We start from the raw sequence: 22,169 nt of genomic DNA, 5'->3' as shown, positions 1-22,169 counted from the left end.
TAGCTTTGTTTTCTACCAAATGAGTCAATCTTAGCATAGTCTCAAATATATTATGCTCCCATTTATAACAATGTTTTTGCAACAGTGCATTCATATAATCAAATTACCTTGTTACTTTGTTTTTAAAACCAAGTATGTTTCCAATTATCTTACTGTCAAAAGATAGCATAATGTGTTGCTAATGGGTTATCATATTTGCTTTCTTCTTTTGTTAGGTTCATGAAAATTTCAGAAATTAAAGTTAGTCCTGAGGGAAGTTCATGAATGCCTAATGCTGGACTAGGGTAAGTCCTCAGTCTGCAGCCATTTTGCTTGGCAATATACACTTAGTTCCTTTATCTAGGTTGGCTGAAAGCAGTTTGGATAATTTTCATCTATACTTCAATTTCTCAGAATAATTATTTGGAAGTATTTTGTATTTCTCTAATTTTTAAAATTAGTTTTCTAACTTGTGGCTATGGGAAAGTTGTTTAACTCTTGGGGATTTTTTTTTTTTTTTTTTTTTTTTTGGTTGGTGGTGTTTTTTTCGAGGTAGGGTTTCACTGTGTGTGGTCCAGGCTGACCTGGAATTAACTCTGTCACCTCAGGGTGGCCTTGAACTCATGGCAATCCTCCTACCTCTGCCTCCTGAGTGCTGGGATTAAAGGCGTGCGCCATCACGCCTGGCTCTTTTTGAACTGGCCATTTTTGCTGAATTTTATTATTGTTTCTGATCCTTTCCTCCATGTTTTTCTTTAAAATTTTTTCATGTGTTTTTAATAGTTGAAATATTTGGCATTGAGCATCCATGCACCCAAAATTTGGTTCATACCATTAACATTACATGAAAACTCTTTTCAGTTGCCTTAATTTTATGCCTTTCTATACTGCTTTAATTTTCTTTATTTGAGAGAGAGAAAGAGGCAGGAGAGTGTCAGAGACCGGGCACAGCAGCGCCTCCAGCCACTGCAAACGAACTCCAGATGCGTGCGCCCACTGTGCATCTGACTTCCATGGGTCCTGGAGAATTAACCCAAGATCCTTTGGCTTTGCAGGCAAATACTTTAACGGCTAAGCCATCTCTTCAGCCGTACTTTTTTTGTGTGTGTGTTGGTTTTTCAAGGTAGGGTCTTACTGTAGCTCAGGCTGACCTGGAATTCATTCTGTAGTCTCGAAGCGGCCTTGAACTCATGGCGATCCTCCTACCTCTGCCTTCCGAGGGCTGGGATTAAAGGCATGTACCACCACACCCGGCACTTTTTTTGTATTTTAATAATTCTTGTAAATTTTATTTTTCACCATGCTATTTTTAAAGAATTATTTAAGTTTTTTTCAATTTCTAAAGTTCAAAATGAAAAATTAAATCAGGGTTGTGACTAACAGAAACACCTGTATATCTCTTGATCCATTTTGTGATAATAACAATCTTTGTTGGTCAAGGGTGTAAAATAGATTAGAAGTGTGGTTGCCAGAGGACTCTTCTTATGAATAGGAGTCTTTCGGTCTCAAGAAGTCATTCCTTCTTTCTCTCTTTATCTTCTAGCAATGTAGGAGTGAATACTGAGAGTCCTAACGCCTTATACTCTGAATATCAAATATAGACTTTCTCCTCAATGTGAAATAAAAATCTCTTCTTAAATTACATGAGGTTTTGCTTAGAAAAAAATTGAAATCTTGGAAAAGTATTATATTTAGTTAATAATAAATTATTTTGATTAATGGTTGAGGTACAAGTCTGTCCATCCTTATGATGGTAGGGACCACACCTGATTAATACTGTAAAACTTTTGATGTTAAGGATCATTTATAGAAGGTTTTATACTTTTGTCTCTATTCCTCTTTATGAAATTCAGATATATAACAGGAGTAACATCTGAATAAAATATAATGGAAGTAGCTTAAGATAGATGGGGTGAAGGAGATGTTGTAGTAATTTCCAAGTTTTATCATGTTTAAAATCAGCTGGATAAACACCTTTTTGCTTCTCTTTATGCCACAGTTTCTGATTTCTGTGAGTATGTATGGTTTTGGGTTGCCAGACTTTACAAGCTTTCAGGTGATGTTGATGGTAGTTGTTCTTAAATCCCACTTTAAGGATTGGACCTTGAAGTCTTCATGCAGGCAACAGGAAGTTCAGGTGAACTTTGCTTCAGAGATTATAGTTTTTCCCTCATTTCTTGTATGTGACTTGGAAAGACTTTGGTGAGATCCAATCCAGTAATTCTCAAAACTCAATGACAATAGGAAACGCTGTATAAACTGATGAGGCTTAGGTTCCTGGGACTCATTTCCAGAGGCTATAATTGAGTGGATTTGGAAGAGTTCAAGCATTTGAAACTTTACTATATCCTTCAGATGCTTTTGATGTATTGGTCCAAGGATCACGGTTTGATTAGAAATTGAATATTTGTCATGGTCAGAAGTTTCTACTTTTCTACATCATGAGCTAAGCTCTTCTTTTACCTGAGTTTCAGTAGATTAGTCAAAGGCTGATTTTCCCATATGAATAACAACAAAATAAAAATTTAAAAACAAAGTTGAAAAGAGTGATAACTATGAGATTCATCTCATTTACTAAAGCTTAGCTAATTATTCTCCATATTCCTATGGAGAATATATGAAAATGATTACTGTAAAACTTGAATTAAAACCATTGTGCCCTAGGAAGCCTCTGAGTGATATAACTGACTTGCATGAGAAAAATTGAATAAAGAAAATGTAAGTTGGTAGATGGGGTAGAAGTTGGAAAGAAGTAAAAAAAAATTAATTATAATTTTACATTCATGATAGATGTATGTAATAGATGTATATTGAAGATAAAAATAGAATGTAATTTATTTATTAGACACTGAAGACCATGGCTGAGGATGTTCCCTATATTTTATCAAGCAGATGTTTCAAAGTTTTGAGTTAAAAATGCATCAATGTATTGAACATAGTTTCTTCAATATTATAAGCCCTTATAATCAATATTTTAGGCTAGTTAGAACATCAATGACCTCAAGTCAAGGTTGAAAATTAGAAGGTAACTTAACTCTGCACAATGATAAAATAAAAGAATTTAAAAAGTGAAATCAGTCACAGTTTTAAAGAAAATTAATAAAGATTTTCCTAAGGCTAGTAGTTCAACTTTGAGCCATTTGTCCTGTTTGAGGAATAGATTTTCATGCACAAATTCCAGGCAACATGTGAATGGTGGCAACTATTTCATCACAGTTCTTTTGTCCAGAGGATATTCATCTTCTTTGAGGGTCTTGATTCTGCTAAGATCCTAACCATTTTTGAAGCCTATGAGATAGTATGTATCTGGCCTCTATAATGAGCGTTTTTATTGAAATATGATGTAATAATGTACAGAAGATAGGCTTTAAGACTGGATCACACTATTTGACCAACACTCACATTAAGAAAGGGACCACAACCAACACCCCACAGGTCGCCTTGAAATTCCTTCTACTCAGTACCATTAGGGGAGTCATGGGCTGGAGAGATTGCTTAGCGGTTAAAGCACTTGCCTGCGAAGCCTAAGGACTCAGTTCAATTCCCCAGAACCCATGTAAGCCAGATGCTCAATGTGGCACATGCAACTGGAGTTCATTTGCAGTGGCTAGAAGCCCTGGCAAGCCCATTCTCTCTCTGTGTATTTCTCTTTGGCCGGGTGTGGTGGTGCATGCCTTTAATCCCGGCATTCGGGAGGCAGAGATAGGAGGATCACTGCGAGTTTGAGACCATCCTGAGACTACACAGGGAGTTCCAGGTCAGCCTGGGCTAGTGTGAAACCCTACCTCGAAAAAAAAATACATAAAACAAAAAACAAAAAAAGGAGTCATTATCCCACTGATGCCTATCAACATAGAGCACATGTCTTTTGAATTTAATATAGATGGAATTGTAGAAGAAAAAACAGTTCTCTTGTATTTAGTTTCTTTAGGTCAGTTTTATGTCTGTGAAGCTCACCTCTGTTGTTTCATGTTGGCAGTAGTTTTTGTTCATTGCTATTTTAACCTTTGACTCACCTTACTGTTCACATTTTATGATTCTGTCTTTGTGCCGATGGTGAATATTTGAGTTGTTTATTTATTTATTTTTTGTCAATGATTAGAAATACTATTGTGTGGGCTGGAGAGATGGCTTAGCCATTAAGTGCTTGCCTGTGAAGCCTAAGGACCCCAGTTTGAGGCTCGGTTCCCCAGGTCCCACGTTAGCCAGATGCATAAGGGGGCGCACGCATCTGGAGTTCGTTTGCAGAGGCTGGAAGCCCTGGCGCGCCCATTCTCTCTCTCTATCTGTCTTTCTCTCTGTGTCTGTCGCTCTCAAATAAATAAATAAAACATTTAAAAAAATTAAAAATAAAAAAAAAGAAATACTATTGTGTTATAGTTACCTTTTCATTGCTGGGACAAAACACCTGACCAAAGGCAGCCTATGGAAGGACAGTGTTTATATTAGCTGGCAGCCTTGAGTCGAAGTTTCATCATGAAGGGGAAAGCATAGCAGAGCAGAGGCTGGGCATTTTCATCTTGTCACGCCAGCTGGAAGACAGCTGCAAAAATGAGCTAGTTCTGAATGTACAATGGGCTGGACTAATAAACCTCAAGGTCCACCCTCAGTGGTATATGTCCTTGAGCAAGGCTTTACCTCTCAAAGGCTCTACCCACAGGATTGCCTATGAGGCTTATCACATCAGTTTCTGTCTCTTGGCTGTCTGCTTTTAGCTGTGTGAGGACAATGTTCCTTCTTTGGGAGGGAGGATGTAGCCTTTGCCAAGCCGCTGAACTTGTTGGCATTTTAGTTTCAGAATTCCCAATGTCAGCAAAAATAATTTTCTGTTCTTTCTAAATGACTTGATGTCATAGGAAACCTTTTCCCTGGGGTGGTGTGCTGAACACACATCTTCTCCCCTACATAGGGCACAAAAGACAGACCAGTTCAAGGCCACCCTGACATGACAGAGTTAATTCCAGGTCAGCCTGGACGAGAGTGAGACCTTACCTCAAAAAACAAAAAACAAACAAACAAACAAAAAAAAAACCAGACCAAAGGATTATTACACCAAAACCAATTTGGTGAGAAAATGAGATTATTGGGGTTACTTGCAGGGCAGGGTGAGGAGTAGCTTATAGGAACAATAGTTGACTCAGACACAGCCCACCATGAGAAGTCTCATCCCATCCTTGATGACAACCTCCTAATAGCTGCTTCAACATAAAGATAGCTGCAATGCCAAAAACCCATTCAGCGTAGGTGAGGACTCACAGAAGCTGCCTTTCTGGAGCACACTGCCCCACTTGCAGGCAGCTTCACGAAGAGAATCTCATCTCCCCCACCTCCAAACAGTTGTTTCCCCTTTACATGGCCTTAAGGTGGGAGGCCTTGCAACTCTTTTCCAGACTTGTTGGCACCCTGAGTCTGTTCAACTTCCTTACTCCACCCCATCTACCACAAGAGAAATGTTTCGGTCTCTCCTTTCTCTCTTCTGAAGAGAACATTTTGACTGGGAGGATTCTAATATGCATAACACTTGATCTGAGGTATTTTGTTTTGGCTGCACACAATGAATTTAGACAGATAAGGGGCTAGTTAATACTAGACAGAATAAAACACAACGACCTTGCTTCTGTGAATTTACCTCGGTATGTAAATTGCCAGAACTAGGGAAAGTTTTTCCTCAGAAGACCTAGGTTAATAAACATAGATCTCAGAATAGGTACATAATAAACATTGATCTCAGCTCAGATGAGTCCTAACAAGGTACAAGACAGACCAGCTCAGGTGAGTCCTAAAGTCCTTGAGGTTCTTCAAGCCTTACTTTGCCTTAGGTGGGAATGACTCTAGGGATCAGAGTGGAATTAAATCTCCAGTTCTCAGGAGAGGGAGCCCTACAAACTGAAAAGCTTGCACATCTGCTGTCCAGCGACTCCTTAAGCGCCTGCATGGGGCTGGAAACCTAAGACGCCTCACTTTTAGTTCCCTTCCTCCTTCCTTCTGTCTTTGTCCTCCCTCCCTCCCTCCTTTCCTTCCTTCCCTCTTCCCCTCCCTCCTTTCCTTCCTCCCTCTCTTCTCCTCTCATTCCCCCCTCCCACTTTGACATGTCACCTTCAGGCCCTCAAGACACCAAGGCTTTTAAGGATATTTATATTTTAAACTTCCTTATTATAGAGGGATTCAATGCCTTGTAGCTTAATTTTTAAATTTTAAAAGTCCCGGGACAGGTAGGAGAGTTACATGGGACAACAATATTCTCTATGTCTTGCAAAAATCATATCTACGTGTCTACTTAGCATTCACCAAAGGTCATCTGTCCTTTCATTCATAACTACTTGTCCAACAGCCACTGTTGCTGTAAAGTATACTGCTGCTGGAATAAGGTAGATTTTTTTTAAAGTTATTATTTCAGTCCTTTAGTCTAGAGAGGTGGTTGACTTATCAGTGTGCCCATGGTAAAGTTACAGGGACAGAGAAAGGAGGGTGTGTGATGTCATTCATCATCATAAAATGATTGACTTGTCTACAGGCACTCTTAGGACAAGTTAGTCATTTTACTGTTTTCTTTCAAACTTTGGACTGGGGCATGTTTTGGATTTTAAAAGAACACCCTTGGCTGGGGAGATGGCTTAGTGGTTAAGGCACCTGCCTGTGAAGCCTAAGGACTCACGTCCAACCCTCCAGGTCCCACATAAACCAGACACTCAGGGTGACACAAGCGCACAAGGTTGCACATGTGCACAAGGTGGCACATGCATTCCGGAGTTCGGTTACGGTGGCTGGAAGCCATGACATGACAATTCTCTCTTTCTTCCTCTCATAGGAAGAAAAAAATAAAACAAAAGATCACCTTGCCTGCACAATTCAGTATAGATCAAAGATGATCAAGAATGAGTTCAGAAAGATCCTCAGTAAGAAAGATGTTGTAGCAAAAGAAAATATAGGGGCCTGGGGAGATAGCATAGTGGATAAGGGGCTTGCAGTGCAAGCGCCTGGTGAGCATGGCGGCCTGCCTGGGGTCTAAGCGCTTGGGTGGTAGAGACTGGGATCCCAGGGAGAAGCAGGCTGGACTCACTGAAGCACTGAACCGTAGAGATGCTGCCTCAGTCCAATGAAAGCAGAGGGAATCAAGACACCCAACATCAACCACACACATGCACACACATGTGCCCACACATGTATGGACATGTGTATAGAAGTACAGACAAATTCCCATGCAGAAACAAAATCAGGCCTGAACAAGGGTGCTGTTGCTAGAACCAGAGGAAATAGATTTTAAAGACCTTCTAGGAAGTAAAAGTCAGCAGACCTTATTTGAGGTGTTGCTCCTGTGAGTGGGACTGAATGGATGGTGGTGTCAGCCCAGGAGGCAAATCGTGCTGGAGAAGGCCAGTGTCCTTAGGAAAAGGTCCTGAGTTTAGCTTTTGGTCTTGGATTTGGGGAGGGATTTGAAATGTCTAAGAGGAAGTAGAATGTTAAATGGAGAGGTGCTAGATTGAATGAATGAAGGTTTGGGCTATGGGTAATTCTGGTAATAGTCGGCAGTTCCTGAGTATGGATGGCGTTACCCAGATAAAGGCATAGAACGAGAAATGAAAACAAAGAAAAACAAATGGACCTTGATGTCACATTTACCTTCTAAAGAGGCCCCAGGGGTGCATGAGTTTTGGCCAAAACACATTGATCCAATCTGATATTTCATTCACCAATTACGTATGGTGATTTTGAGCCTGAAATATATTTTTTCTTGCAAAGTCCAATAAGTATATAAATTGAATAAAGAATTTAATCTCAAAGGATTGTGTATTTAAGGAGCATTTTTATATTACAAAGATAATTAGAAGATGAAGATGCAAATAAGTATGTGGGAGGGATACAGGAAGTATCTATATTAAATTGTGTTTTATTTTCCAGACTGAATTAAAATAATTTCTAAAAAGATGAATAACATTTGTTATGCACATGGAAGCAAGGGCATATTATTTCAAAATGTGTTATGTCTTTGCTTAGTAACAGGATCTTTTCTCATCATTTTAGTTCAGAAAAGATAATTCCCCCTCCTGAATGATTTTTTTTTAAATACCTGGAACTCAAATGGCAGAAATTAATTTAATCAGAAGCCAGTTTTTGAATTGCTTCATGTTTTGACTTCAATACTGACAAAGGAATGTACTTAAGAATGATTCAGAGAGCAGACAGGAGCCTTCACAAACCATTAAAGACTGTGTGCTTAGAGGATTTTTAAAACCTAAAAGAAGATTTGTTTTCCTTCCTTTCAAAACCTCTAAAAAGGACCATGTAGTAACCTTTGTAGGGGGAGGTATTAGCGTTTAATTTGTCTGAAGTTCTTTCTCACGTCCAGTCTTTCTTACTACCCTTTAAGGCCATATTTTATTACTCTGAATAATAGGCTAGAGTTATTTTTAATTTTATTATTGTTTATTTATTTGAGAGAAAGAGGTAAATAGATAGATAGACAGACAGACAGACAGACAGACAGACAGACAAACAGACAGAATGGGTGAGCCAGGGCCAGAAGCCACTGCAAATGATCTCCAGACACATGTACCACCTTGTGCATCTGGCCTAAGTGGGTACTGGGGAATTAAACCTGAGTCCTTAGGCTTTGCAGAAAAATGCCTTAACCACTAAGCAATCTCTTCAGCCCCCCCTCTTTTTTTAAATAAAAAATTAAGGCTAGATGTTTTTACACAATAATTCTTCATATGAGTATTCATGAAGCCAGATTCATCCTTGTTATCCAAATTAAAATAATCACATACATTGTGAAATTACATAATTAATATAGGGAAGACAAGGTATACGATATTGGAGGGAAGGAAAAAGCCCTTTTCTCTTTACCTCTTTAGGGCTTTTTTTTTGGTGGGTGGGAGGAAGGGCTGGTGTCCTGAAAAATAAACTGAGACAGTTGAATGGTGGAAAAGGCGTCTGAATTCTTTGCGAGGTTACTTCTCTCAGGACATAGGGGCCTAACTAGAAAAGAAGTGATAGGCCTGGTAGCTATGTGCTGTTTTGGACAGGGAATGATGCATGGAGGGAGAGAGACAAGGCGAAGGCAGGGCTTTGAAGCTCATAGGAGCAGTAAGTTGTGAGAAGTGATATATATAGGAGACAGAATTACTTTAGCAGGGTCTGCCTGTGAAAGGCCCCATCAGTGCCAATTCCTATCTTCTTCATGGACATGAAACATGCCTTGGAGAAGAGACCTGTAGCAGTGGCATCAGGTAAGGGATGTTTTGAGATGGCTTCTTTCTGCCTTTCTGGAATTCTCCATTTCTTGGGCTCAAACCAGTCCTTATGCCAAAATCAGTTAGCAACTACCCACAGAGGGAAGCACTCTAACCCCAGGCAACCACTGTTTCTCTTGCAAGCCTTCTCATGTGTTTTCATTCTTTTCTTTCTTCTACTAATTATTCAGGTTAGAAGTAGATATGTTATGTTAAAGGGTTGCTCTGTGTGTGGAAGGTTAAACTGAGGCAAACCTTTTCTCTTTCCGTTGGACTGCATAGGTGCAATTCATTGAAGAAATGCTTATCTGCTCCCTAGTCTATGTCAGGCCCTTAAACATTCTAGAGACACAGCTGAGAAGATAAATAACCAACCTGTCATAGACCTTGAATGAAGCAGAATGATTGCCCATGTTGTTGTGGAAGTTAGATACTGGAGTATTCCTTAAAAATTTACTTGTGTATAGTTGGCATGTTGGTAATGCCAGTCACTCATCCAGTGTTCACTGAGTGTGCACTGATGCCATGGCCATGTGTTCCCTAGGCCCCTGAGATTCTGGTAGTGTAATGGACAGAAGAAATGCGTGATCATGACATAACGTGACAACTTAAGGCAATGAGATTTCACAAGGCAACGCAGGATTTAATGCTTGATACAAACTCAGTCCAATGCTAAGATTTCTGGTGAAGTATTTTCCTAACTATAGCTTCTTTTCCTTTTACAATGCTAATTAGTATAATATGCATAATGTAAAAATAATTTGACATCTGTCAAAATTTTAGCCAACCAATAGAATCTTTGTGGCGACATGGTATGAAGTTCTAGTTCTCTTTCATTTTGGAAATCTCTGTTCTGAATCAATTTACTAAGCTGCCAGGCTTTCATTAAATTTATTAAATGTAGTGGTTATTCCAAATGGTTAAATTTGTTAAGAATGTATTTCTGAGAAACAAAATGTGAGCAATACATGCTCCATGAAACTTCAGCCTTTTTGAATTTATGCAAATAACCTGTTTCCCCTTATACCTGGCTGTTAACCATGGTATTAAATATTACCCATTTATCACCTGCAAAATGTTCTATTTTTTTCCTTAGACTGTGTCTTACAGTAAAAGTTATGAAGAACCAATCAAGATTCTCTGTTGTGGGTTAGCCACTGAAAACCTTGAATGAAAGCTACTGACTATGGCTGTGGAGATAGCCTTGTAAAAGTTGTGCTTAATCACTTGCATCACTTTCATACTTTTCATAGAAGATGACACTAATGCCAATGTTGGCATGGGAATGTAAAATGTAGAATCCCAGCAGTGGTTGACTCCAGACTTCCAATGTTTTCCCACCTCATCGGATCATGATAAATGCTCTGCACTTGAGAAATGACCATTCTGGATGATTTGGGAAGTGTTAGTGTATGGTGGACAAAAGGGTCTGACTGAAGGAGGAGCTTGTAGCGCCCAACTTCTGAGGTATCATCTAGCTCTTTTCCAGCCTGCAAAAGTTTTTCTAGTCCTGGATTTATGAGAAACAAGGCACCCAGCTTTGTAGTAATATAAGTCTCTTTGCTCTTAGTAATCAATGCATAGTAATACTTGGTGGGCAAATGTATCTTAAGGTTTTTTCCTTGGGTTTTAGGCAGCTAGATATGAAGACAATTGGACAATGTAAAGATAAGAGTGGGGCTATCACAGCAAAATTAGGAGCTATGGTATATAATTATATTCTGCCATGTTATTAAAGGAGTTAAAATTACACATTCATAGAAAGTGAGAAGAAAGGAAATGGAGTATAGAAAACATAAGAGACAGGAGTTTAAAAGCTTGATGGCTCTGGTTCATTCTGGTGGTCATGAAATACTGTCCACTTAATCCTCCAATCTCCAAACCAAACCAAATTAACAACCAAACCACAAAGATACAGGGCCATTGACAGAGTTGGAGAGTATCAGGAAAATAAAAACAAGATGCCATGGGTAGTCAAAGAGCAAAGGGAAGAGTTTTAAGCAACTGGAGGTTGTCTGATTATGTCATGAAAGTGACCCACAAATTATATGAGAAGTCACTGTAGAATTTGAAGGTCTTGAACATTGTTTTAAATTTAAGGTAAAAAGTACATGACCATTTTTCATTATTTATTTATGAGAGAGAAAGAGACAGAGAATATGCGTGTTCCAAGACTTCCTGCTGCTGCAAATGGATGCTTGTGGTCTGGCTTTACATGGCAACTGTGGAATTGAAACCAGGCCTTCGGGCTTTGCAAGCTTCCATTTCCCCAGCCCTTGTGCTGTTTTCTTGTTCTCCATTAATATCGATTTTGTGACTATTTGACCATGGTTAGGCTGGCATTTGCCTCCTGTAGCATAGAAATAAGCTTACTGAGAAACTGCATACTAAGTTGGTTTATGTCCTTCCAACTAGGCAAATGTTTTAATAAATAATTTATTACTATCAATGACTACATAAAACACTGAAAGTTATTACACATTTTTAGGCTCACTTTTAAATTTAAAGCAATTTTAACATAATTCAAACCTATAGGTAGCACACTACCCAGGTATTGAGATTATATAAAATTTTACTTGACCTTCATAAATTTATGTTCTATAACAAATTTTAGAAGACTGTTGTTTTGAACAACTTTCACTTAAGCTTAAATAATTTAATGAATTATTTATTCACCTACCCAGAGACACTAAAAATGAAAAAAAATGTTTTATTCTTGGATTTTTAAGGAATGTTTACTTGAACAAGTTTTCTTTTATTCTGATTCATCATAAAATTACCATATGCTTCTATAAGTATGGAAGTTTTATGGGGAAAGAGGTAGATAGCTCTTGACTAATAAAAGTCACTTTTTAGCTTCTCTAATTGCATGAAGGGTAAATAGCATTGAAACAGTAGAGGTAGAAACCATAAGCACAGAGAACCAGGAGGGAATTTAATTTCAGGCTTAACTTTTATTAGGTGGAACATGAGCTCAAGACATGACTAAGCACATCGTCAAAACGAAGTAAGATAGTTGTAGAGGGCCAAAACTGCTGCCCATTCAGCTGCAATTATATGAGAGATTACAACCATTGAGACTGGACCAGCTGACCTGCACTGGGGCAATAGGAAGAATGTAGACTCTTTTGAAACGGACTGAATGCTCAAAGAGTCCTGTTCTTCAAAATCTGATTTATTCCTCCCCCCGGATTAACAAATTTGCACTCCACCTGGTATTATGGAATATAAGAAATGCAGAAAAGAGGGCTATTGAATTTGCAACATGGTCTTGTGTTTTGGAAATGGCCATGGGCAGTGTGAAGCAGGTTTGCTGGATGCCTGCATGGAGACCCGATGAAGTTGTGAGGATGGACTGTGGGTTGCAGTGAAGACCCAGTGGAGATGTTAGGACTACAAGATGTCTGCCAAGGAGAGCTGCCAGCCCCAGATGAAGTTTTCCAGGACTGTGAGTTGCCTAGCTGGAGAGGCAGAATTGGAATTCCAGGGACTTGTTGCTGGTTAGAATTACTGGACTTGGAGATTTGTCACTGACTAGAGTTGTTGGATTTGTAGCTACAGAGTTTGATGTTTGCCCTATTGAAATCTTGTATTGGTTGAATATTTCTTTGCTATGCCCAATGACAACTTTTGCAGTGTGAATGTTTATTCTGTGCCATTATGGGTTTTGGGGTGATTTTTTTTTTTTTTTTTGGTATTATGGTTTAGTTAAAAGACCTTGGATTATGGGGATGTTTGAACACCATTAGTATTGATAAAAACTATGGGGACTTTTAAAGTTGGACTGAATGCATTGCATTTTATATCACATATGGATATCAGTTTATGGGAGTCAGGGATGGAATGTGGTAGTTTGCTTCAGGTGTCCCCTATAAACTTAGATATTCTGAATGCTTGGTTCCCAGATGATGGAGATTTGGGAATTAATGCCTCCTGGAGGCAGTGTGTTGTTGGGGGCCAGTTTATGGTTATTATAGCCAGTGTCTCCTTGGCATACTCATACAGTGTTTGACATACTCTACTGTTCTTGTTGAATATCTGATGTTTGCCAGGGGGTGATGCCCACCCACCGCTCATGCCATTGTTTTTCCCTGCCGTCATGAACCTTCCCCTCAAGACTGTAAGCCAAAAATAGTGCCCCCCCCACCCCTGCACAATCTGTTCTTGGTCAGGTGATTTCTGCCAGCAACATGAACCTGACTGCAACAGTATTTTTCCACCATACTCCTTATTTTTCATGACATCATCTAAGATCTACTTGTGCTCTTACTATAGGCCACAATCTTCTCTGCTTGCTCTAACCTTTGAAACTAGAACTGTAGGGTGTTCTTGAAGCCCATGGGATTACAAAATGTCTCACAGAATGACTGTAGCCCAAACGCTATAACTGGGTGGATAGGCTGAGTGGGGAAAGGAGTAGGTTTACTATGTCTTTGTGTCTAATGTAGATTTCGAGGGTCATTGAGATGTTGACTATCAGTGTCCCACCATGAGGAGATGAAAATAAACTAAGAGCAAAAAAGGAAATACAAGCCCTAAGTTGTTTGCTCATGCAGCACAGGGTATACACAAAAATCTCTGTCAGGAACAGTCATAACAGCACTTTTTAAAAGGAACTTTACTTGGAGAAGCATTGCAGTCTTTGGTTATGATTTAGCCAGAAAGATCTTGATTTTTTTTTTTTTTAAACAAATCCCTAAACACTGTGGAAACATACCAGTTTTCTGAGGTTTTATTAAGTTATACTTAAGTTCATTTTTCATGTGGCAGATGAGCTTTGGGCTTCAATGTGATGAATCATTTCCCCTTCCTGACAGTGGGAGAGGCAGGTAATTTAGCACTGCTGCAGTAGCCTCGGTCGTGTTCTGTTTTGTTCTGGGGCTGCTGTCATTAATAGGATTACACTGGAGCGATCACAGCTGCCTATGTGCTTGTCTCACCACTGGGGTCAGTGCTGGGGCTCTTCTTCTAGTTTTCTAGAAACCTTGTTTGTTAGGTTCACCGTGTCATAAACTTCTGCTGTATCATTGCCCTGTGGGGCGTTGAACTGAGCGGAGTGAACTTTCAGAGCCAGGCATGTTATGGGAATGTTGATCATTTGTTAAGGAAGTATTGATTGAGGACCAGTGGTGAGCAATCTCTTGTACCAAGAAAATCAGGGCTAGTTCCTTCGGTGCGATGGGGAGGACAATTTAAACTTTCAGACCGTGGTGGTCAGTGACAGGGTTAGCAGTATGGCAATGGGAGGTGGGTTAGCAAATGATTCCTACATTTCTCTGCTTTGTTATTGCCAGTAATTAGGAATTAAAATAAATGACGTTTAATTTTCACGTTGTTCAAGTTATGGAATATAATTTCATATTGTTCAAATTTTTTTGGCATATGAAGAAATATTAATACTTTATTCCATCATATAAACTAAGAAATGTATTGTATATGTATGTGTATGTGCATGCTTCAGGATTCTGGGCAGGACATATTTGACAGTGTGTGATTCCATGTCTGGGAGCAGTACTCCTTCCGACCTGGACAAGAGGGACTTCTGTCCCTGGGCCTTGACCTGGCATGCCCTGTACTTACTTTGAATTTCCTAGATCTCCTCCCGATGGCTAGGATTGTTGGTGTTAGCATTGTTACCTGATCAAAATGCCATGACTCAGGGTTGGGACATGTGTGCACGCCAACTCCCATTTCCTCACGTCAGGAGTACCTGGGGCATCCCGGCCCATGTGACAGATTAACCAGATATTCTGAGGTACTGTGTCATTTGGACCGGTGGGGGCGAACTGTGGCTCCATGGCTGAGTTTATATGACGGGAACGTGCTTCCAGAATGGCAGACCAGTAAGCTCATCATTCTTGCAAATGTCTGGACCCTTGTGCTCCCGTTTGTCAGTCCATGTTGTAACTGCAGAGTCACCCTCAGCCTTCAAATCCCAGGAGTAGCAGGACTGAAGCAACCCGTAACTGCCTGCTGCTAGCACCAAGGCACTTGCTCCATTCTGACCCCATCTAAGCTTCTTGATGAACATTGGATCACCCTTCTTAGGGTGTCTGTGCTTGTTTATATCTCTGCAAATTTCAGGAGCATTGTCCTGCAGTACCAGTGAGCCATTCTAGTGATATCCTTCTTCTCTTGACTTCAGTTGATGTGATGATATCACACTTTCCCACCGTGGTCTTAAAAATGGGCTGGATGAGGGAGGGCTAGCTCTTGCCCTTAGAGGAAGGCTGCTTTCATTCTTCCCACTGCTGGCAGCATGTGGAAGGCAAGGGTGTGTAGTCAGTGCTGAAAAGAATCCCATGTTGTGAATGTCAAGGTTATGCTCAAAGAAGATGTAGAGTTTGAGGGTGCAGCTTTAAAATTTTATTTTTTATTTTTTAAAAATTTTTTGTTTATTTTTATTTATTTGAGAGCAACAGACAGAGAGTAAGAGGCAGAGAGAGAGAGAGAGAATGAGAATGGGCGCGCCAGGGCCTCCAGCCACTGCAAACAAACTCCAGATGTGTGCTCCCCCTTGTGCATCTGGCTAACCTGGTTTCTGGGGAATCGAACCTGGGTCTTTTGGTTTGCAGGCAAATGCCTTAAGTGCTAAGCCATCCCTCTAGCTCGAGAGATGAACTGGATGGCTCCTGGGCCTGGCCAGGAGAAATGCCACTTGAAGAAACGTCTTCACATCTACCTACTGGAAAATAAGCCAAGGTCTTTCTCCTTTCTACTCATGAATCTGTCCCTTCATACAAAACACCTTAACTTGTGCATAAGCCCATGGATTCTATACACATTTTAAAGATAAGTTGCTGCTGTTCATCACGTTCTGCAAAACGATTGCCAACAACCCCTCACACCTACTGATAGCCGTGGTGGGAGTGCCCATGAAGAATTTGCATGGAGTCTGGACCAAAATTGGAATTTATTCTCCTCAATAAAGAAGAGAGGAATATGAGCGTTGTTCTCCTCAGCAGACAGGGAAAATGAGGGAAGAAAAACGAGGCACTGGGAGAGGAGGGCAAAAGAAGCCTGCCTGGTGTGCAGACGTACAAAGAGAACTTGTCCTAGGGCTGAGCAGTTATTAGCTGAAAGCATTGAAAGACAGCGGATTGTTTTCTTTTCTCTTCTTTGCAATGTTTAGTGTTTACTTATATTTAAAGGTTTGTATTCTTACATTTGTAGTTTTTTATTTGTCTGTCATTCAAATCCTTATTACCAAAATTTGTAAAATATGTATGCTTCTCCTTTCCCTCTGCATTTGTTTCACAATTAAGCTGCTGTGTCTGTCCAGAAACACACACACACACACACACACACACAGACACACACACATCCCTTCTAGGCCACAGACAAGAACATGAGCATAATGACAGTAGCTTTTTTTTTTTTAATGTGGAGAATAAAGACTCTGTAATTAAAAATCTATCATGTGAGGAATCCTGATTTTTTATTGCTAGTAACTGAGAGCTTTTGGAGGAAGACATGTCCATATATCCTAGAGCTAGCTTATCTGTGACAGAGAACAATGTAAGGGCCAGGGTATAAGGATAGCAGAAACTAGGCAAAACAATCAAAGTGATATCCATATTATAAATGAGCCAGGCATAGATTTTCTTGGAGAGGAACTTTGGGCGTTGAAGCAAGGGGTCCTCATAGAACAGGCAAATGTAACATCATTGAGCTCTATCCTCGCAGCTGTTTTTGCCAATCGATTTTGAGACAAGGTCTCTCACTGACCTTTCTAGGTGGGCTTTGAACTTGGATCCTCCTATATTAACCTGCCAAGGAGCTGGGATTATAGGACTTCAATGCTAAGTCTGGTAAGGCACTACTTTTATTCAGAGATGTTGTCTCTTTAATTCACTATAATTTTCCAAATGGGTTTTGTCAGAATTTGAAATCACATTTGCTGATGTTTTTTTTTTTTTTTTTTTTTTCCCATTTGCTTGTAAGACTGTATTTATTCAAAGACAGCAGGAACATCCTTAGTGTAAGCCCCAATTGTAGTATTACAGGAAAGTCATTTCGTTAGTGCTTTTTTTCTAGATCCAACTAACTGGACTCTTTTTGTCTTTAGCCTTAATGCTCACCCCATTTTTGACTTAGATTTTTCTGGTTACCCTTCAAAGTTTATTCCACTGTTACATTTCTGCTCAAGTATATTTTCCACAAGAAGTGCCTGTCACCTTGTGTGTCCCTGGGGAGTCCCTGTGTACCACCTGTTCTTGATGCTCTTTTCTTTGTTCTCACTAAGCAGCAGTCTTGGCTGTACAGGGTCTCAGCTGTGCGTTCTCCTCTGGTTCCCGCTGCTCCGGGCCTTCCTCCTCTTGCACGGAAATGCAAATGTCAATCAACAGGGGTAGCGCAAATGCTGCTGCCTGTTTGTTTTAGTTCATAAGCCACGTGTACATACAGAAGACACACGTGTGGTTCTGTCATTTTCTTCTGCTTTGCTCAGCCAACATGCTTGATGCACAAGACAGTATAGCAGCAAGTATGACTGGTGAATCGAAATTGCCAAAAGGCTAACTTCAAAAGGCTTATTGAATGTTCAAGTTAAAGAAAAAAGAACCTCTAACAGGCCATAAAACATTTCCCTCCCAAATACCACTAGCAATTTGTGAGTATGGGTTACTTCTCCAGAAAAGGAATTCAGGATGGGTGATGAAGTAAAAGACATTGTGTGCTCCTCCGGAGAATCTGAATTATTGAAAGTAGAAATCATAGCCTCAAAATCATGGTCTGTCCCCTCAGATTTATCGTGGGTGTTTGAAGTAAGGGACATGTTGTGCTCTTTGGGGAATTGAGGTCATTATCGGTATTACCTCCATCTGTGGTTCCTTTCGCCTCGCCTCTCAACTCTTTCTGCTTTTCTCTGGGCTTTGGGAATAGCCTCATCAACTATTTCCTCTACTCTGAAGTCTTTTTCCTAGGAATCTGCATATCTTGTCCCTTCACTTCTTTTTAGTTTACCAGATCTCTCCAGTTCAACTTGGTCTTTTTTTCCTGGCATCATCACATAAAAGTGGTAAATAACTCAACATATGCTTTTTTTTTTTTTTTTGTTTTTCTTCCCTCTTTTTGTTTTCTTCTTGGAATAGTAGCATTTATTATTTAAAATATTTCCTTTGCTATTTATCTCCTTTACCAGATATGCATTATTCATTTGAGAGGGTAAAGTGCTATGTTTTTCTCACATGGAAACAGTGTGCCTACAACACAGTAGGCTCTCAGTACATATTTCCTGAATGAAGATATAAGACCCAGTTAATGTAGATCATTGGTTTCTTAAAATTTTGCTCTAACCTATATATGTTGGAGGAATATAATAGAATACGTTAAACTTAGGAATTTGTTACCAAAAGAAAAATCTTTCTATATGGAAGGTATTAGATTACAAGTTTATAGAAAAATCCCTCAATTTTTAACCACCTTCTTTGGGAATCTTTCTGAAATAATATAGCTTTTTCTTGCAGTATGAGATGACTGCCCCACAGTGGACTTGGGGTCTCACCTGATATCAAGGTAGAAGGTTCCATTTTGTATTATTACATTAGCATCAGTGCAGCTTACAATTTGTGTGACTCAGCGTTGTTCTATTAAACTGAATAAAATGGTGAAAAAGAAGCTGTAGAGAATGTTGCTCCCAAATATATTCTGAAATAGAAATGATACTTTTATAACCACATCTGTTAATAAGAGTTGTACTAAAGTAGCACTTAAGTGTGTTGGTAACCCATTAGAACTTCCTATTTGATTTCTACTCTGAGTAGTCCAGAACGGCTTTGGTGATTTCCTAAAATGTTATAGATACAGGACATTTCATCCCCACCCCCAGCACTTGTCCTACAGAAAATTGAAAAGTGACTGTGCTTCCAAAAATAGTATAGAAACTTAGATGACTGAACAGAAATTTATTTTCATCTAATTATGGAGACTACAAGTAAAAAACCAGGGCGCGAGGAGCCTGGTTTTCTGATAATCTGTAGCAATGTTGTTTTCCAGAGTTGCTATAACCAAGTACCGCAGACTGGGTAGCTAACATGGCAGAAATTTATTTTCTTGCCATTCTTCAGATAAGGAGTTGTTCTTGTGTGAGGCCTCTTTTATTACCTGGTAGGTGCCATCTTTTCTCCGTGTCTTCACATTGTCTGTCTGTGTACGCATTTCCTCTTAAGTACAGCAATCATACTGGATTAAGGACCACTTTAATGTCCCATTTTAGATTAACTACCACTTTAAGAATATTGTCTGCAAATACAGTCCTGTTAAATACTGGAGATTAGAACTACAACATGTGGATTTTGGCGAGGCACAATTTAGCCCAGAATGAGGGGAGCCCTTGTTTTAGATCCTGGTGCATTTCTAGCAACTGTTAGTGTTCACTGGGTAGTGCATGCCACCCATGCCCTCCATTTTCTTGATTTTAGTGACTATTTGTTTATTTACAAGCAAAGAGAAGAGACAGGCAGGGAATGAATGGGCATGCCAGGGCTTCAGCTGCTGCAAACATACTCCTGATACATGCGCCACTTTGTGCATCTGGCTTTATGTGGGCACTGGGGAGTCAAACCTGGGTTTGTTGGGCTTTATAGGCAAGTACCTTAAATGCTGAGCCATCTTTCCAGCCCCTGTCCTACATTTTAATGTTGCCTTCTCCCTGTGGGTCTCTGTGCATTGTTTCCCCCCATGAATATCTTTTGTGTGTTTGAGTTTTGCCTTTGTGGGTGTGTGTGGTACCGAGGATTGAGCCTAGGGCCTCATACATGTTAGGCAAGTGTTTAACCACTGCTCTTTATCACTAGTGCTCTTTTGTCCTTCAAGGCTTTAGATAAGAAGGTCTCACTAAAATGCTAAGTTTAACGTTGACTCGACTCTAGTCTAGGCAGGTCTTGAACTTGTGATCCTCCTGACTCAGCCTCCTGAGTTGCTGGGATTCTAGACCTGTACCACCAGGCCTGGCTTGAGTTTCTCCTTTTGTAAGGATACTAGTTGTGTCGACTATGGCCCATGCCAATTGATGACTCCTAGAAACACCCTATTTCCAAATAAGGCCACTCTTTGAAGTACTGAGGGATTAGAACCCCAACAAATATTCTAGAGAGACAGAGCTCAGCACATGAGGTCTGTACTTATTCATGTTCTATTTGGAATTTATGCTAATCTTAGACGTTGAGGTCATCTTTGGTGTCTGCCAGCTTTTCCTTGTTAGCATCATTAGCAGCCAATTAGTCTGGAGTCTGTACTCAGTACATTTGCTAATATCTAAATTGGAGAAGCAAATAAACATTTTTAAAGTAATCCCAGGAAATGTACATGATGTCTGAGGTTTTCTTATATGCATCACTTCATCCCAGACTACTCTAAACTAAGAGTAATATCTAATTTTCATCTGTAGGCATAGTAAACATGTATTTAAATTTAAAAAGCTTTAATTATATTATGTTACTTATATTGGTCAGGGTCCTTCCTGAAAACACAGGGCACATTCAAATTGTAGTAATCTGAGGATGACTTGCAAAAGTGTGGGTTTTGTGTTGGGGGTAGTTTGAATGTATGTCCCCATTGACTCAGATGTGCTATTAAAGCTGAGTTTGCAGCTTCAGCCTAGCAGGCAGACTCCTGCTACGGGGGGCACATCACTGTGGGCAGACCCCAATTCCAGACCAAAGGTATGGCTAGGGGTTGAGGTCTGGCAGGGTCCCTGATTGCTGCTTTTGGTTTTTGCTGGCTGCTTGAATGTTTGGAAGTGGCTTCTTCCACCATTGACGGATCTGTAAGCTTGAAATTAACCACTTCTTCCCATAAACTGTGTGTGGTTTAGATGTCCATCCCAGCAACGTGAAGCTGCCTACTACAGTGTCCTAGATAGTACAATAGTAGAGATGCTAACACCTCTAGATCTTAAGGAAGGAGGCTATTGTGGGAGCCAGAAGGTAAAGGTACAGATCTTTAACTGTGGGACAGAGAAAAGAATAAGGAAAATAGAAATTCCAACTGTGCCTTCCTTGTTCTCTTCTAAGTCATCCTGTGACTCTCCATTAGCCAAACCCAACTGGAATACAAAGTACAACACACAATCCACACTGAAGTCTGTTGGTAAGGTCCATACACATCAAGCTTCCAAGACAAAACACACAGAATGATGGGAAAGATGGGAAGAAGGGAAAGCGCTGGGGAAGCAGTTGTATCAAAAAGCATAGCTGTCAAAAATCACCGAGTGTGGGCTGGAGAAATGGCTTAGTGGTTAAGGTGTTTGCCTGCAAAGCCAAAGGACCCGGGTTCAACTCTCCAGGATGCATGTAAGCCAGATGCACAACGGGGCGCATGCTTCTGGAGTTTGTTTGCAGTGGCCTAGAGGCCCTGGCTCACCCATTCTCTCTCTCCCTCTTTTGCCCCTTCAAATAAATAAATAATATACATTAAAAAAATCACTGAGTGTGAGCTGGGCATGGTGGCACATGTCTTTAATCCCAGCACTTGGGAGGCTAAGGTAGGAGGATCACTGTGAGTTCAAGGCCAGCCTGGGACTACAGAGTGAGTTCCAGTCAGCCTGGGCTACAGGAGACCCTACCTTGAAAAATCTGCTCCTCCAAGACAAACACAAACATCACAGAGTCTGTGTCTGGTCATAAGGCTTTCTTCCTCTAATCGTATCAGTTCCCTACTCCCACCTGTCCTGCTTTCCCTTAACTCTCCAGTCGCTGCATGCGGATGGTGTTCTTTAGCTTTTGGTGACCCAGCTCTACCTCCGGAAGGATTTGGTTTGTACCGACTTTGCTTTTGTTAGTTTGATTCAGTGTCCACTGGACACTGCAGTTGAGCAAGGGCCGGGGGGGTTAGAGACATGGCCCAGAAGATATCTGTATGTATGTGTGTGTGTGTGCGTGCATGTGTGTGGGTGTGTGTGTGTCTCCAAATTTCACCCATGGCTGTCACTGTATGCTGTGGGGAGACCTGCTTCAG

General features: G+C 40.2%; 1 long non-coding RNA gene across 1 annotated transcript in view; it reads left to right on the top strand.

Moving 5' to 3' along the window:
• The window catches only part of LOC123454561, a 127,734-nt gene that overhangs the window by 41,657 nt on the left and 63,908 nt on the right, over nucleotides 1–22,169 (top strand). Inside the window, exon 2 of the long non-coding RNA XR_006633399.1 lies at nucleotides 216–284. This is a non-coding gene — a long non-coding RNA (uncharacterized LOC123454561). The remainder of the gene's footprint in view (nucleotides 1–215; nucleotides 285–22,169) is intronic.

The sequence above is a fragment of the Jaculus jaculus genome, chromosome 14 (assembly GCF_020740685.1).
Source record: "Jaculus jaculus isolate mJacJac1 chromosome 14, mJacJac1.mat.Y.cur, whole genome shotgun sequence".
Taxonomy (NCBI): Eukaryota; Metazoa; Chordata; class Mammalia; order Rodentia; family Dipodidae; genus Jaculus; species Jaculus jaculus.
The sequence above is the reverse complement of the archived record's forward strand: the minus strand, read 5'-3'. Positions and strand labels throughout refer to the sequence as shown.